The sequence below is a fragment of the Orcinus orca genome, unplaced genomic scaffold, assembly GCF_937001465.1.
Source record: "Orcinus orca unplaced genomic scaffold, mOrcOrc1.1 scaffold_40, whole genome shotgun sequence".
In the NCBI taxonomy this organism is placed as follows: Eukaryota; Metazoa; Chordata; class Mammalia; order Artiodactyla; family Delphinidae; genus Orcinus; species Orcinus orca.
In genome coordinates, this window is record NW_026043751.1 from 597,786 (window position 1) to 614,025 (window position 16,240).

The 16,240-nt window shown below is 43.7% G+C and overlaps 1 long non-coding RNA gene across 1 annotated transcript in view; it reads right to left on the minus strand.

Moving 5' to 3' along the window:
• The window catches only part of LOC125963190 (uncharacterized), a 189,788-nt gene extending 174,322 nt beyond the window's left edge, over positions 1–15,466 (minus strand). Inside the window, exon 1 of the long non-coding RNA XR_007475004.1 lies at positions 15,385–15,466. This is a non-coding gene — a long non-coding RNA (uncharacterized LOC125963190). The remainder of the gene's footprint in view (positions 1–15,384) is intronic.
• Between the last annotated feature and the right edge of the window lie 774 nt (positions 15,467–16,240).

The following is a 16,240-nucleotide window of genomic DNA, read 5'->3' on the forward strand; positions in this document are numbered from 1 at the left end:
TCCGAAAGAGAATCAAGCGTGTGTACAGGGGCATAAACGCAGCAGTGATAGGATTGGAGAGGTTCGGTGAGCAAATGAAGACCCTTTGAAGTCATATTGCATGGTACCCATTCCACGGGTCTCAACTCTCCAGGTTTAAGGGATTCTTCCTTCAGCTAAAACATGCATGTGGAACCCAGAGTATGATCAACCGTGTGATCGGGAGACGTGTTCCAATATGTCTCAGTTTTCGTCCCCTGGTACTCGGGCGCAACATTCCAGATGCTTTACTAACACTCTCCTGACTTGGAGAGTCAGTGCCTTTAACCTCCTGATTGGCCCAGTTTGCAATTTCTGCGGAAGATGAACAGGAATAGGGAGAACCAATGAGAGACTAGCTGGAGGTGTCTGGACGGACAAATTTAACTCTCATTTCCCACCAGGAAGAGGAATTAACCAAAGGCTCAGCGTGCCGTGCCGGAACCAGATTAGGGCCTGAAGCAATCGTGCGGTGTTGCGGCCAGCTCACAAGAAAGCGAGTTGAAGAAAGGAGCTCAGGGGCACTGTAATTCACAAACCTGCAGAGTTATAAATGACAGCTATCGTCCAAAAATATACTGAAGTAAGGCTGCCAAGAGGACTTGAAAGCGGGGCAGAATTGCAGGCAACCGATTTCAGGAGGTAGACTGGAATTGCATTTAAAGCATAGGAAAAGAGGCAGAACGTCCACAATGATGCACTTGGCCAAAAAGGGCGTATGCGTTTTTTCCTGAATATATTCATGAAAAAACGCATACGCCCTTTTTGGCCAACCAAGCAAGCTTGCAAAGGAAATCTGCACTACAATGAAGTCTCACTTCCCCCCGGTCAAAAGGGCCATCTGAAAAAAGTGTAAAATCCAGAAAGGCAGGACAGGCCATGGAGAACTGGGGGCCTTGTTATGCTGATGGACGGGATGAAAATTGCCAACAGCCACTAGGGAGAAGTGTATGGTGTTTCCTGAAACATCTAAAAAACAAAGCAACAGAGCCTAGGGCACTTCCACTTATGGTCCTATAGCTTAGGGAAATTAAACTCAAAAAGACACAGCCACCCCAAAGTTTGGGACGGCTCTGTTTACAAGAACCTCGTTTACGGTACAAGTTCAATATCGCAGAAAGTGAAAAATGGATAAAGAAGTTGTGGTACTTACGTACAATGCAATATCACTCAGCAATGAAATCTATGTCATCAGGACCGTAGCAGCATAATGAGTGGATTCAGGTATGATGATTCTAACTGAAATAAGTCACACAAAAAAAGAAACATCATAAGATATCACTAATACACGGAATGTAAACTTGGCTACACAGGTACTGAATTACAAAACAGAACAGGGTCTCAAATTTAGAAAACCAACTTATGCTTGCTTAAGGGGAAAGGTGAGTTGGGGTGCTGCATAAAACCAGAGATTGAAATGAGCGCAGATAAAGTTCCTTAAGCCAAATATGGAATAGACAAGAGCTACTCCTTGCTCAACGAAATGGACTCAACACCCCATATTAAACGCCTAAGAATGTACCTGACTAGTAAGTATCTTAAAACCTACGGATTGCTATGTCTCCGAAAGAGAATCAAGCGTGTGTACAGGGGCATAAACGCAGCAGTGATAAGATTGGAGAGTTTCGGTGAGCAAATGAAGACCCTTTGAAGTCATATTGCATGGTCCCCATTCCACGAGTCTCAACTCTCCAGGTTTAAGGGATTCTTCCTTCAGCTAAAACATGCATGTGGAACCCAGAGTATGATCAACCATGTGATCGGGAGACGTGTTCAAATATGTCTCAGTTCTCCTCCCCTGGTACTCGGGTGCAATATTCCAGATGCTTTACTAACACTCTCCCGACTTGGAGAGTCAGTGTCTTTAACCTCCTGTTTGGCCCAGTTTGCAATTTCTGCAGAAGATGAACAGGAATAGGGAGAACCAATGAGAGACTAGCTGGAGGTGTCTGGACGGGCAAATTTAACTCTCATTTCCCACCAGGAAGAGGAATTAACCAAAGGATCAGCGTGCCATGCCGGAACCTGATTAGGGCCTGAAGCAATCCTGCGGTGTTGCGGCCAGCTCACAAGAAAGCGAGTTGAAGAAAGGAGCTCAGGGGCACTGTAATTCACAAACCTGCAGTGTTATAAATGACAGCTATCGTCCAAAAATATGCTGAAGTAAGGTGCCAAGAGGACTTGAAAGCGGGGCAGAATTGCAGGAAACCGATTTCAGGAGGTAGACTGGAATTGCATTGAAAGCATAGGAAAAGAGGCGGAACGTCCACAATGATGCACTTGGCCAAAAAGGGAGTATGCGTTTTTTCGTGAACATATTCAGGAATAAACGCATACGCCCTTTTTGGCAAACCAAGCAAGCTTGCAAAGAAAATCTGCACTACAATGAAGTCTCACTTCCCCCCGGTCAAAAGGGCCATCTGAAAAAAGTGTAAAATCCAGAAAGGCAGGACAGGCCATGGAGAACTGGGAGCCTTGTTATGCTGAAGGGCGGGATGTAAATTGCCAACAGCCACTCGGGAGAAGTGTATGGTGTTTCCTGAAACATCGAAAAAACAGAGCAACAGAGCCTAGGGCACTTTCAATTATGGTCCTATAGCTTAGGGAAATTAAAATCAAAAAGACACAGCCACCCCAAAGTTTGGGACGGCTCTGTTTACAAGAACCTCATTTACAGTACAAGTTCAATATCGCAGAAAGTGAAAAATGGATAAAGAAGTTGTGGTACTTACGTACAATGCAATATCACTCAGCAATGAAATCTATGTCATCAGGCCCGTAGCAGCATTATGAGTGTATTCAGGTATGATGATTCTAACTGAAATAAGTCACACAGAAAAAGAAACATCATAAGATATCACTAATACACGGAATGTAAACTAGGCTACACAGGAACTGAATTACAAAAGAGTACAGGGTCTCAAATGTAGAAAACCAACTTATGCTTGCTTAAGGGGAAAGGTGAGTTGGGGTGCTGCATAAAACCAGAGATTGAAATGAGCACCGATAAAGTTCCTTAAGCCAAATATGGAATAGACAAGAGCTACTCCTTGCTCAACGAAATGGACTCAACACCCCATATTAAACGCCTAAGAATGTACCTGACTAGTAAGTATCTTAAAACCTACGGATTGCTATGTCTCCGAAAGAGAATCAAGCATGTGTACAGGGGCATAACGGTAGCAGTGATAGGATTGGAGAGGTTCGGTGAGCAAATGAAGACCCTTTGAAGTCATATTGCATGGTACCCATTCCACGGGTCTCAACTCTCCAGGTTTAAGGGATTCTTCCTTCAGCTCAAACATGCATGTGGAACACAGAGTATGATCAACCGTGTGATCGGGAGACGTGTTGAAATATGTCTCAGTTCTCGTCCCCTGGTACTCGGGTGCAACATTCCAGATGCTTTACTAACACTCTCCCGACTTGGAGAGTCAGTGCCTTTAACCTCCTGTTTGGCCCAGTTTGCAAATTCCGCGGAAGATGAACAGGAATAGGGAGAACCAATGAGAGACTAGCTGGAGGTGTCTGGACGGGAAAATTTAACTCTCATTTCCCACCAGGAAGAGGAATTAACCAAAGGCTCAGCGTGCCATGCCGGAACCAGATTAGGGCCTGAAGCAATCCTGCGGTGTTGCTGCCAGCTCACAAGAAAGCGAGTTGAAGAAAGGAGCTCAGGGGCACTGTAATTCACGAAACTGCAGAGTTATAAATGACAGCTATCGTCCAAAAATATACTGAAGTAAGGCTCTCAAGAGGACTTGAAAGCAGGGCAGAATTGCAGGAAACCGATTTAAGGAGGTAGACTGGAATTGCATTCAAAGCATAGGAAAAGAGGCAGAACGTCGACAATGATGCACTTGGCCAAAAAGTGCGTATGCGTTTTTTCCTCAATATATTCAGGAAAAAACGCATACACACTTTTTGGCCAACCTAGCAAGCTTGCATAGGAAATCTGCACTACAATGAAGTCTCACTTCCCCCCGGTCAAAAGGACCATCTGAAAAAAGTGTAAAATCCAGAAAGGCAGGACAGGCCATGGAGAACTGGGAGCCTTGTTATGCTGATGGGCGGGATGTAAATTGCCAACAGCCACTCGGGAGAAGTGTATGGTGTTTCCTGAAACATCTGAAAAACAAAGCAACAGAGCCTAGGGCACTTCCACTTATGGTCCTATAGCTTAGGGAAATTAAAATCAAAAAGACACAGCCACCCCAATGTTTGGGACGGCTCTGTTTACAAGAACTTCGTTTACGGTACAACTTCAATATCGCAGAAAGTGGAAAATGGATAAAGAATTTTTGGGACTTACGTACAATGCAATATCACTCAGCAATGAAATCTATGTCATCAGGCCTGTAGCAGAAAATGAGTGGATTCAGGTATGATGATTCTAACTGAAATAAGTCACACAGAAAAAGAAACATCATAAGATATCACTAATACACGGAATGTAAACTTGGCTACACAGGAACTGGATTACAAAACAGAACAGGGTCTCAAATTTAGAAAACCAACTTATGCGTGCTTAAGGGGAAAGGTGAGTTGGGGTGCTGCATAAAACGAGAGATTGAAATGAGCACAGATAAAGTTCCTGAAGCCAAATATGTAATAGACAAGAGCAACTCCTTGCTCAACGAAATGGACTCAACACCCCATATTAAACGCCTAAGAATGTACCTGACTAGTAAGTATCTTAAAACCTATGGATTGCTATTTCTCTGAAAGAGAATCAAGCGTGTGTACAGCGGCATAAACACAGCAGTCATAGGATTGGAGAGGTTCGGTGAGCAAATGAAGACCCTTTGAAGTCATATTGCATGGTACCCATTCCACGGGTCTCAACTCTCCAGGTTTAAGGGATTCTTCCTTCAGCTAAAACATGCATGTGGAACCCAGAGTATGATCAACCGTGTGATCGGGAGACGTATTCAAATATGTCTCAGGTTTCGTCCCCTGGTACTAGGGTGCAATATTCCAGACGCTTTACTAACACTCTCCCGAATTGGAGAGTCAGTGCCTTTAACCTCCTGTTTGGCCCAGTTTGCAATTTCTGCGGAAGATGAACAGGAATAGGGAGAACCAATGAGAGACTAGCTGGAGGTGTCTGGACGGGCAAATTTAACTCTCATTTCCCACCAGGAAGAGGAATTAACCAAAGGCTCAGTGTGCCATGCCGGCACCAGAATAGGGCCTGAAGCAATCCTGCGGTGTTGCTGCCAGCTCACAAGAAAGCGAGTTGAAGAAAGGAGCTCAGGGGCACTGTAATTCACGAAACTGCAGAGTTATAAATGAAAGATATCGTCCAAAAATATACTGAAGTAAGGCTGCCAAGAGGACTTGAAAGTGGGGCAGAATTGCAGGAAACCGATTTAAGGAGGTAGACTGGAATTGCATTCAAAGCATAGGAAAAGAGGCAGAACGTCGACAATGATGCACTTGGCCAAAAAGTGCGTATGCGTTTTTTCCTCAATATATTCAGGAAAAAACGCATACACACTTTTTGGCCAACCTTGCAAGCTTGCATAGGAAATCTGCACTACAATGAAGTCTCACTTCCCCCCGGTCAAAAGGACCATCTGAAAAAAGTGTAAAATCCAGAAAGGCAGGACAGGCCATGGAGAACTGGGAGCCTTGTTATGCTGATGGGCGGGATGTAAATTGCCAACAGCCACTCGGGAGAACTGTATGGTGTTTCCTGAAACATCTAAAAAACAGAGCAACAGAGCCTAGGGCACTTCCACTTATGGTCCTATACCTTAGGGAAATTAAAATCCAAAAGACACAGCCACCCCAAAGTTTGGGACGGCTCTGTTTACAAGAACCTCGTTTACGGTACAAGTTCAATATCGCAGAAAGTGAAAAATGGATAAAGAATTTGTGGTACTTACGTAAAATGCAATATCACTCAGCAATGAAATCTATGTCATCAGGCCTGTAGCAGAAAATGAGTGGATGCAGGTATGATGATTCTAACTGAAATAAGTCACACAGAAAAAGAAACATCATAAGACATCACTAATACACGGAATGTAAACTTGGCTACACAGGAACTGAATTACAAAACAGAACAGGGTCTCAAATTTAGAAAACCAACTTATGCTTGCTTAAGGGGAAAGGTGAGTTGGGGTGCTGCAGAAAACCAGAGATTGAAATGAGCACAGATAAAGTTCCTTAAGCCAAATATGGAATAGACAAGAGCTACTCCTTGCGCAACAAAATGGACTCAACACCCCATATTAAACGCCTAAGAATGTACCTGAGTAGAACTATCTTAAAATCTATGGATTGCTATGTCTCCGAAAGAGAATCAAGCACGTGTACAGGGACATAAAAGCAGCAGTGATAGGATTGGAGAGGTTCGGTGAGCAAATGAAGACCCTTTGAAGTCATATTGCATGGTACCCATTCCACGGGTCTCAACTCTCCAGGTTTAAGGGATTCTTCCTTCAGCTAAAACATGCATGTGGAACCGAGAGTATGATCAACCGTGTGATCGCGAGACGTGTTCCAATATGTCTCAGTTCTTGTCCCCTGGTACTCGGGTGCAACATTCCACACGCTTTACTAACACTCTCCCGACTTGGAGAGTCAGTGCCTTTAACCTCCTGTTTGGCCCATTTTGCAATTTCTGCGGAAGATGAACAGGAATAGGGAGAACCAATGAGAGACTAGCTCGAGGTGTCTGGACGGGCCAATTTAACTCTCATTTCCTACCAGGAAGAGGAATTAACCAAAGGCTCAGCATGCCGTGCCGCAACCAGATTAGGGCCTGAAGCAATCCTGTGGTGTTGTGGCCGGCTCACAAGAAAGCGAGTTGAAGAAAGGAGCTCCGGGGCACTGTAATTCACAAACCTGCAGAGTTATAAATAACAGCTATCGTCCAAAAATATACTGAAGTAAGGCTGCCAAGAGGACTTGAAAGTGGGGCAGAATTGCAGGAAACCAATTTCAGGAGGTAGACTGGAATTGCATTTAAAGCATAGGATAAGAGGCAGAACGTCGACAATGATGCACTTGCCCAAAATGGGCGTATGCGATTTTTCCTGAATATATTCAGGAAAAAACTCATACGCACTTTTTGGCCAACCAAGCAAGCTTGCAAAGGAAATCTGCACTACAATGAAGTCTCACATCCTCCCGGTCAAAAGGGCCATCTGAAAAAAGTGTAAAATCCAGAAAGGCAGGACAGGCCATGGAGAACTGGGAGCCTTGTTATGCTGATGGGCGGGATGTAAATTGCCAATAGCCACTCAGGAGAAGTGTATGGTGTTTCCTGAAACATCTAAAAAACAGAGCAACAGAGCCTAGGGCACTTCCACTTATGGTCCTATACCTTAGGGAAATTAAAATCCAAAAGACACAGCCACCCCAAAGTTTGGGACGGCTCTGTTTACAAGAACCTCGTTTACGGTACAAGTTCAATATCGCAGAAAGTGAAAAATGGATAAAGAATTTGTGGTACTTACGTAAAATGCAATATCACTCAGCAATGAAATCTATGTCATCAGGCCTGTAGCAGAAAATGAGTGGATGCAGGTATGATGATTCTAACTGAAATAAGTCACACAGAAAAAGAAACATCATAAGACATCACTAATACACGGAATGTAAACTTGGCTACACAGGAACTGAATTACAAAACAGAACAGGGTCTCAAATTTAGAAAACCAACTTATGCTTGCTTAAGGGGAAAGGTGAGTTGGGGTGCTGCAGAAAACCAGAGATTGAAATGAGCACAGATAAAGTTCCTTAAGCCAAATATGGAATAGACAAGAGCTACTCCTTGCGCAACAAAATGGACTCAACACCCCATATTAAACGCCTAAGAATGTACCTGAGTAGAACTATCTTAAAATCTATGGATTGCTATGTCTCCGAAAGAGAATCAAGCACGTGTACAGGGACATAAAAGCAGCAGTGATAGGATTGGAGAGGTTCGGTGAGCAAATGAAGACCCTTTGAAGTCATATTGCATGGTACCCATTCCACGGGTCTCAACTCTCCAGGTTTAAGGGATTCTTCCTTCAGCTAAAACATGCATGTGGAACCGAGAGTATGATCAACCGTGTGATCGCGAGACGTGTTCCAATATGTCTCAGTTCTTGTCCCCTGGTACTCGGGTGCAACATTCCACACGCTTTACTAACACTCTCCCGACTTGGAGAGTCAGTGCCTTTAACCTCCTGTTTGGCCCATTTTGCAATTTCTGCGGAAGATGAACAGGAATAGGGAGAACCAATGAGAGACTAGCTCGAGGTGTCTGGACGGGCCAATTTAACTCTCATTTCCTACCAGGAAGAGGAATTAACCAAAGGCTCAGCATGCCGTGCCGCAACCAGATTAGGGCCTGAAGCAATCCTGTGGTGTTGCGGCCGGCTCACAAGAAAGCGAGTTGAAGAAAGGAGCTCCGGGGCACTGTAATTCACAAACCTGCAGAGTTATAAATAACAGCTATCGTCCAAAAATATACTGAAGTAAGGCTGCCAAGAGGACTTGAAAGTGGGGCAGAATTGCAGGAAACCAATTTCAGGAGGTAGACTGGAATTGCATTTAAAGCATAGGATAAGAGGCAGAACGTCGACAATGATGCACTTGCCCAAAATGGGCGTATGCGATTTTTCCTGAATATATTCAGGAAAAAACTCATACGCTCTTTTTGGCCAACCAAGCAAGCTTGCAAAGGAAATCTGCACTACAATGAAGTCTCACATCCTCCCGGTCAAAAGGGCCATCTGAAAAAAGTGTAAAATCCAGAAAGGCAGGACAGGCCATGGAGAACTGGGAGCCTTGTTATGCTGATGGGCGGGATGTAAATTGCCAATAGCCACTCAGGAGAAGTGTATGGTGTTTCCTGAAACATCTAAAAAACAAAGCAACAGAGCCTAGGGCACTTCCACTTATGGTCCTATAGCTTAGGGAAATTAAAATAAAAAAGACACAGCCACTCCAATGTTTGGGACGGCTCTGTTTACAAGAAAATCTTTTATGGTACAAGTTCAATATCGCAGAAAGCGAAAAATGGATAAAGAAGTTGTGGTACTTACGTACAATGCCATATCACTCAGCAATGATATGTATGTCATCCGGCCCGTAGCAGCATAATGAGTGGATTCAGGTATGATGATTCTAACTGAAATAAGTCACACAGAAAAAGAAACATCATAAGATATCACTAATACAGATAATGTAAACTTGGCTACACAGGAACTGATATACAAAACAGAACAGTGTCTCAAATTTAGAAAACCATCTTACGCTTGCTTAAGGGGAAAGGTGAGTTGGGGTGCTGCATAAAACCAGAGATTGAAATGAGCACAGATAAAATTCCTTAAGCCAAATATGGAATAGACAAGAGATACTCTTTGCTCAACGTAATGGACTCAACACCCCATATTAAACACCTAAGAATGTACCTGACTAGTAAGTATCTTAAAACCTATGGATTACTATGTCTCTGAAAGAGAATCAAGCGTGTGTACAGGGATATAAAAGCAGCAGTGATAGGACTGAAGAGGTTCAGTGAGCAAATGAAGACCCTTTGAAGTCATATTGCATGGTACCCATTGCACGGGTCTCAACTCTCCAGGTTTAAGGGATTCTTCCTTCAGCTAAAACATGCATGTTGAACACAGAGTATGATCAACCGTGTGATCGGGAGACGTGTTCCAATATATCTCAGTTTTCATCCCCTGGTACTCGGGTGCAATATACCAGACGATTTACTAACACTCTCCGGACTTGGAGAGTCAGTGCCTTTAACCTCCTGTTTGGCCCAGTTTGCAATTTCTGCAGAAGATGAACAGGAATAGGGAGAACCAATGAGAGACTAGCTGGAGGTGTCTGGACGGGCAAATTTAACTGTCATTTCCCACCAGGAAGAGGAATTAACCAAAGTCTCAGCGTGCCGTGCCGGAACCAGATTAGGGCCTGAAGCAATCTTGCGGTGTTGCGGCCAGCTCACAAGAAAGCGAGTTGAAGAAAGGAGCTCTGGGGCACTGTAATTCACAAACCTGCAGAGTTATAAATGACAGCTATCGTCCAAAAATATACTGAAGTACGGTTGCCAAGAGGACTTGAATGCGGGGCAGAAATGCAGGAAACCGATTTCAGGAGGTAGACAGGAATTGCATTTAAAGCATAGGAAAAGAGGCAGAACGTCCACAATGATGCACTTGGCCAAAAAGGGCATATGCGTTTTTTCCTGAATATATTCAGGAAAAAACGCATACACCCTTTTTGGCCAACCAAGGAAGCTTGCAAAGGAAATCTGCACTACAATGAAGTCTCACTTCCCCCGGGTCAAAAGGGCCATCTGAACAAAGTGTAAAATCCAGAAAGGCAGGACAGGCCATGGAGAACTGGGAGCCTTGTTATGCTGATGGGCGGGATGTAAATTGCCAACAGCCACTCCGGAGAAGTCTATGGTGTTTCCTGAACCATCTAAAAAACAAAGCAACTGAGCCTAGGGCACTTCCACTTATGGTTCTATAGCTTAGGGAAATTAAAATCAAAAAGACACAGCCATGCAAAGGTTGGGACGGCTCTGTTTACAAGAACCTCGTTTACAGTAAAAGTTCAATATCGCAGAAAGTGAAAAATGGATAGAGAAGTTGTGGTACTTACGTCCAATGCAATATCACTCAGCAATGAAATCTATGTCATCAGGCCCGTAGCAGCATAATGAGTGGATTCAGGTATGATGGTTCTAACTGAAGTAAGTCACAGAGAAAATGAAACATCATAAGATATCACTAATACACGGAATGTAAACTTGGCTACACAGGAACTGGATTACAAAACAGAAGAGGTTCTCAAATGTAGAAAAGCAACTTATGCTTGCTTAAGGGGAAAGGTGAGTTGGCGTGCTGCATAAAACCAGAGTTTGAAATGAGCACAGATAAAGTTCCTTAAGCCAAATATGGAATAGACAAGAGCTACTCCTTGCTCAACGAAATGAACTCAACAACCCATATTAAATGCCTAAGAATGTACCTGACTAGTAAGTATCTTAAAACCTATGGATTGCTATGTTTCCAAAAGAGAATCAAACGTGTGTACAGGGGCATAAACGCAGCAGTGATAGGATTGGAGAGGTTCGGTGAGCAAATGAAGACCCTTTAAAGTCATATTGCATGGTACCCCTTCCACGGGTCTCAACTCTCCAGGTTTAAGGGATTCTTCCTTCAGCTAAAACATGCATGTGGAACCCATAGTATGATCAACCATGTGATCGGGAGACGTGTTCAAATATGTCTCAGTTTTCGTCCCCTGGTACTCGGGTGTAACATTCCAGATGCTTTACTAACACTCTCCCGACTTGGAGAGTCAGTGCCTTTAACCTCCTGTTTGGCCCAGTTTGCAATTTCTGCGGAAGATGAACAGGAATAGGGAGAACCAATGAGAGACTAGCTCGAGGTGTCTGGACGGGCAAATTTAACTCTCATTTCCCACCAGGAAGAGGAATTAACCAAAGGCTCAGCGTGCGGTGCCGGAACCAGATTAGGGCCTGAAGCAATCCTGCGGTGTTGGGGCCAGCTCACAAGAAAGCGAGTTGAAGAAAGGATCTCAGGGGCACTGTAATTCACAAACCTGCAGAGTTATAAATGACAGCTATCGTCCAAAAATATACTGAAGTAAGGCTGCCAAGAGGACTTGAAAGCGGGGCAGAATTGCAGGCAACTGATTTCAGGAGGTAGACTGGAATTGCATTTAAAGCATAGGAAAAGAGGCAGAACTTCGACAATGATGCACTTGGCCAAAAAGGACGTATGCGTTTTTTCCTGAATATATTCAGGAAAAAACGCATACGCCCTTTTTGGCCAACCAAGCAAGCTTGCAAAGGAAATCTGCACTACAATGAAGTCTCACTTCCCCCCGGTCAAAAGGGTCATCTGAAAAAAGTGTAAAATCCAGAAAGGCAGGACAGGCCATGGAGAACTGGGAGGCTTGTTATGCTGATGGGCAGGATGTAAACTGCCAACAGCCACTCGGGAGAAGTGTATGGTGTTTCCTGAAACATCTAAAAAACAAAGCAACAGAGCCTAGGGCACTTCCACCTATGGTCCTAGAGCTTAGGGAAATTAAAATCAAAAAGACACAGCCACCCCAAAATTTGGGACGGCTCTGTTTACAACAACCTCATTAACAGTCCAAGTTCAATATCGCAGAAAGTGAAAAATGGATAAACAAATTGTGGTACTTACGTACAAAGCAATATCACTCAGCAATGAAATCTATGTCATCAGGCCCGTAGCAGCATAATGAGTGGATTCAGGTATGATGGTTCTAACTGAAATGAGTCACACAGAAAAAGAAACATCATAAGATATCACTAATACACGGAATGTAAACTTGGCTACACAGGAACTGGATTACAAAACAGAACAGGTTCTCAAATTTAGAAAACCAACATGCTTGCTTAAGGGGAAATGTGAGTTGGGGTGCTGCCTAAAACCAGAGATTGAAATGAGCACAGATAAAGTTCCTTAAGCCAAATATGGAATAGACAAGAGCTACTCCTTGCTCAACGAAATGGACTCAACACCCCATATTAAACGCCTAAGAATGTACCTGACTAGTAAGTATCTTAAAACCTTTGGATTGCTATGTCTCTGAAAGAGAATCAAGCGTGTGTACAGGGGCATAAACGCAGCAGTGATAGGATTGGAGAGGTTCGGTGAGCAAATGAAGACCCTTTGAAGTCATATTGCATGGTACCCATTCCACGGGTCTCAACTCTCCAGGTTTAAGGGATTCTTCCTTCAGCTAATACATGCATGTGGAACCCAGAGTATGATCAACTGTGTGATTGGGAGACGTGTTCCAATATGTCTCAGTTTTCGTCCCCTGGTACTCGGGTGCAACATTCCAGACGCTATGCTAACACTCTCCCGACTTGGAGAGTCAGTGCCTTTAACCTCCTGTTGGCCCAGTTTGCAATTTCTGAGGAAGATGAACAGGAATAGGGAGAACCAATGAGAGACTAGCTGGAGGTGTCTGGACGGGCAAATTTAACTCTCATTTCCTACCAGGAAGAGGAATTAACCAAAGGATCAGCGTGCCGTGCAGAACTAGATTAGGGCCTGAAGCAATCCGGCCGTGCTGCGGCCAGCTCACAAGAAAGCGAGTTGAAGAAAGGAGCTCAGGGGCACTGTAATTCACAAACCTGCAGAGTTATGAATGACAGCTATCGTGCAAAAATATACTGAAGTAAGGCTGCCAAGAGGACTTGAAAGCGGGACAGAATTGCAGGCAACCGATTTCAGGAGGTAGACTGGAATTGCATTTAAAGCATAGGAAAAGAGGCAGAACGTCCACAATGATGCACTTGGCCAAAAAGGGCGTATGCGTTTTTTCCTGAATATATTCAGGAAAAAATGCATACGCCCTTTTTGGCCAACCAAGCAAGCTTGCAAATGAAATCTGCACTACAATGAAGTCTCACTTCCCCCCGGTCAAAAGGGCCATCTGAAAAAAGTGTAAAATCCAGAAAGGCAGGACAGGCCATGGAGAACTGGGAGCCTTGTTATGCTGATGGGCGGGATGTAAATTGCCAACAGCCACTCGGGAGAAGTGTATGGTGTTTCCTGAAACATCTAAAAAACAAAGCAACAGAGCCTAGGGCACTTCCACTTATGGTCCTATAGCTTAGGGAAATTAAAATCAAAAAGACACAGCCACCCCAAAGTTTGGGACAGCTCTGTTTACAAGAACCTCGTTTACGGTACAAGTTCAATATCACAGAAAGTGAAAAATGGATAAAGATGTTGTGGTACTTATGTACAATGCAATATCACTCAACAATGAAATCTATGTCATCAGGCCCGTAGCAGCATAATGAGTGGATTCAGGTATGATGGTTCTAACTGAAGTAAGTCACACAGAAAAAGAAACATCATAAGATATCACTAATACACGGAATGTAAACTTGGCTACACAGGAACTGGATTACAAAACAGAAGAGGTTCTCAAATGTAGAAAACCAACTTATGCTTGCTTAAGGGGAAAGGTGAGTTGGCGTGCTGCATAAAACCAGAGATTGAAATGAGCACAGATAAAGTTCCTTAAGCCAAATATGGAATAGACAAGAGCTACTCCTTGCTCAACGAAATGGACTCAACATCCCATATTAAATGCCTAAGAATGTACCTTACTAGTAAGTATCTTAAAACCTATAGATTGCTATGTCTCTGAAAGAGAATCAAGCGTGTGTACAGGGGCATAAAAGCAGCAGTGATAGGATTGGAGAGGTTTGGTGAGCAAATGAAGACCCTTTGAAGTCATATTGCATGATACCCATTCCACGGGTCTCAACTCTCCAGGTTTAAGGGATTCTTCCTTCAGCTAAAACATGCATGTGGAACCCAGAGTATGATCAACCGTGTGATCGGGAGACGTGTTCCAATATGTCTCAGTTTTCATCCCCTGGTACTCGGGTGCAATATTCCATACGCTTTACTAACACTCTCCCGACTTGGAGAGTCAGTGCCTTTAACCTCCTGTTTGGCCCAGTTTGCAATTTTTTCGGAAGACGAACAGGAATAGGGAGAATCAATGAGAGACTAGCTGGAGGTGTCTGGACGGGCAAATTAAACTATCATTTCCCACCAGGAAGAGGAATTAACCAAAGGCTCAGCGTGCCGTGCCGGAACCAGATTAGGGCCTGAAGCAATCCTGTGATGTTGCGGCCAGCTCACAAGAAAGCGAGTTGAAGAAAGGAGCTCAGGGGCACTGTAATTCACAAACCTACAGATTTATAAATGACAGCTATCGTCCAAAAATATACTGAAGTAAGGCTACCAAGAGGACTTGAAAGCGGGGCAGAATTGCAGGAAACCGATTTCAGGAGGTAGACAGGAATTGCCTTTAAAGCATAGGAAAAGAGGCAGAACGTCGTCAATGATGCACTTGGCCAAAAAGGGCGTATGTGTTTTTTCCTGAATATATTCAGGAAAAAACGCATACGCCATTTTTGGCCAACTAAGCAAGGTTGCACAGGAAATCTGCACTACAATGAAGTCTCACTTCCCCCCGGTCAAAAGGGCCATCTGAATAAAGTGTAAAATCCAGAAAGGCAGGACAGGCCATGGAGAACTGGGAGCCTTGTTATGCTGATGGGCGGTATGTAAATTGCCAACAGCCACTAGGGAAAAGTGTATGGTGTTTCCTGAAACATCTAAAAAACAAAGCAACAGAGCCTAGGGCACTTCCACTTATGGTCCTAGAGCTTAGGGAAATTAAAATCAAAAAGACACAGCCACCCCAAAATTTGGGACTGCTCTGTTTACAACAACCTCATTTACAGTCCAAGTTCAATATCGCAGAAAGTGAAAAATGGATAAACAAATTGTGGTACTTACGTACAAAGCAATATCACTCAGCAATGAAATCTATGTCATCAGGCCCGTAGCAGCATAATGAGTGGATTCAGGTATGATGATTCTAACTGAAATAAGTCACACAGGAAAAGAAACATCATAAGATATCACTAATACACGGAATGTAAACTTGGCTACACAGGAACTGAATTACAAAACAGAACAGGGTCTCAAATTTAGAAAACCAACATGCTTGCTTAAGCGGAAAGGTGAGTTGGGGTGCTGCATAAAACCAGAGATTGAAATGAGCACAGATAAAGTTCATTAAGCCAAATATGGAATAGACAAGAGCTACTCCTTGCTCAACGAAATGGACTCAACAACCCATATTAAACGCCTAAGAATGTACCTGACTAGTAAGTATCTTAAAACCTATGGATGGCTATGTCTCTGAAAGAGAATGAAGCATGTGTACAGGGGCATAAAAGCAGCAGTGATAGGATTGGAGAGGTTCGGTGAGCAAATGAAGACCCTTTGAAGTCATGTTGCATGGTACCCATTCCACGGGTCTCAACTCTCCAGGTTTAAGGGATTCTTCCTTCAGCTAATACATGCATTTGGAACCCAGCGTATGATCAACCATGTGATCGGGAGACGTGTTCAAATATGTCTCAGTTTTCTTCCCCTGGTACTCGGGTGCAACATTCCAGATGCTTTACTAACACTCTCCCGACATGGAGAGTCAGTGCCTTTAACCTCCTGTTTGGCCCAGTTTGCAATTTCTGCAGAAGATGAACAGGAATAAGGAGAACCAATGAGAGACTAGCTGGAGGTGTCTGGACGGGCAAATTTAACTCTCATTTCCCACCAGGAAGAGGAATTAACCAAAGGCTCAGCGTGCC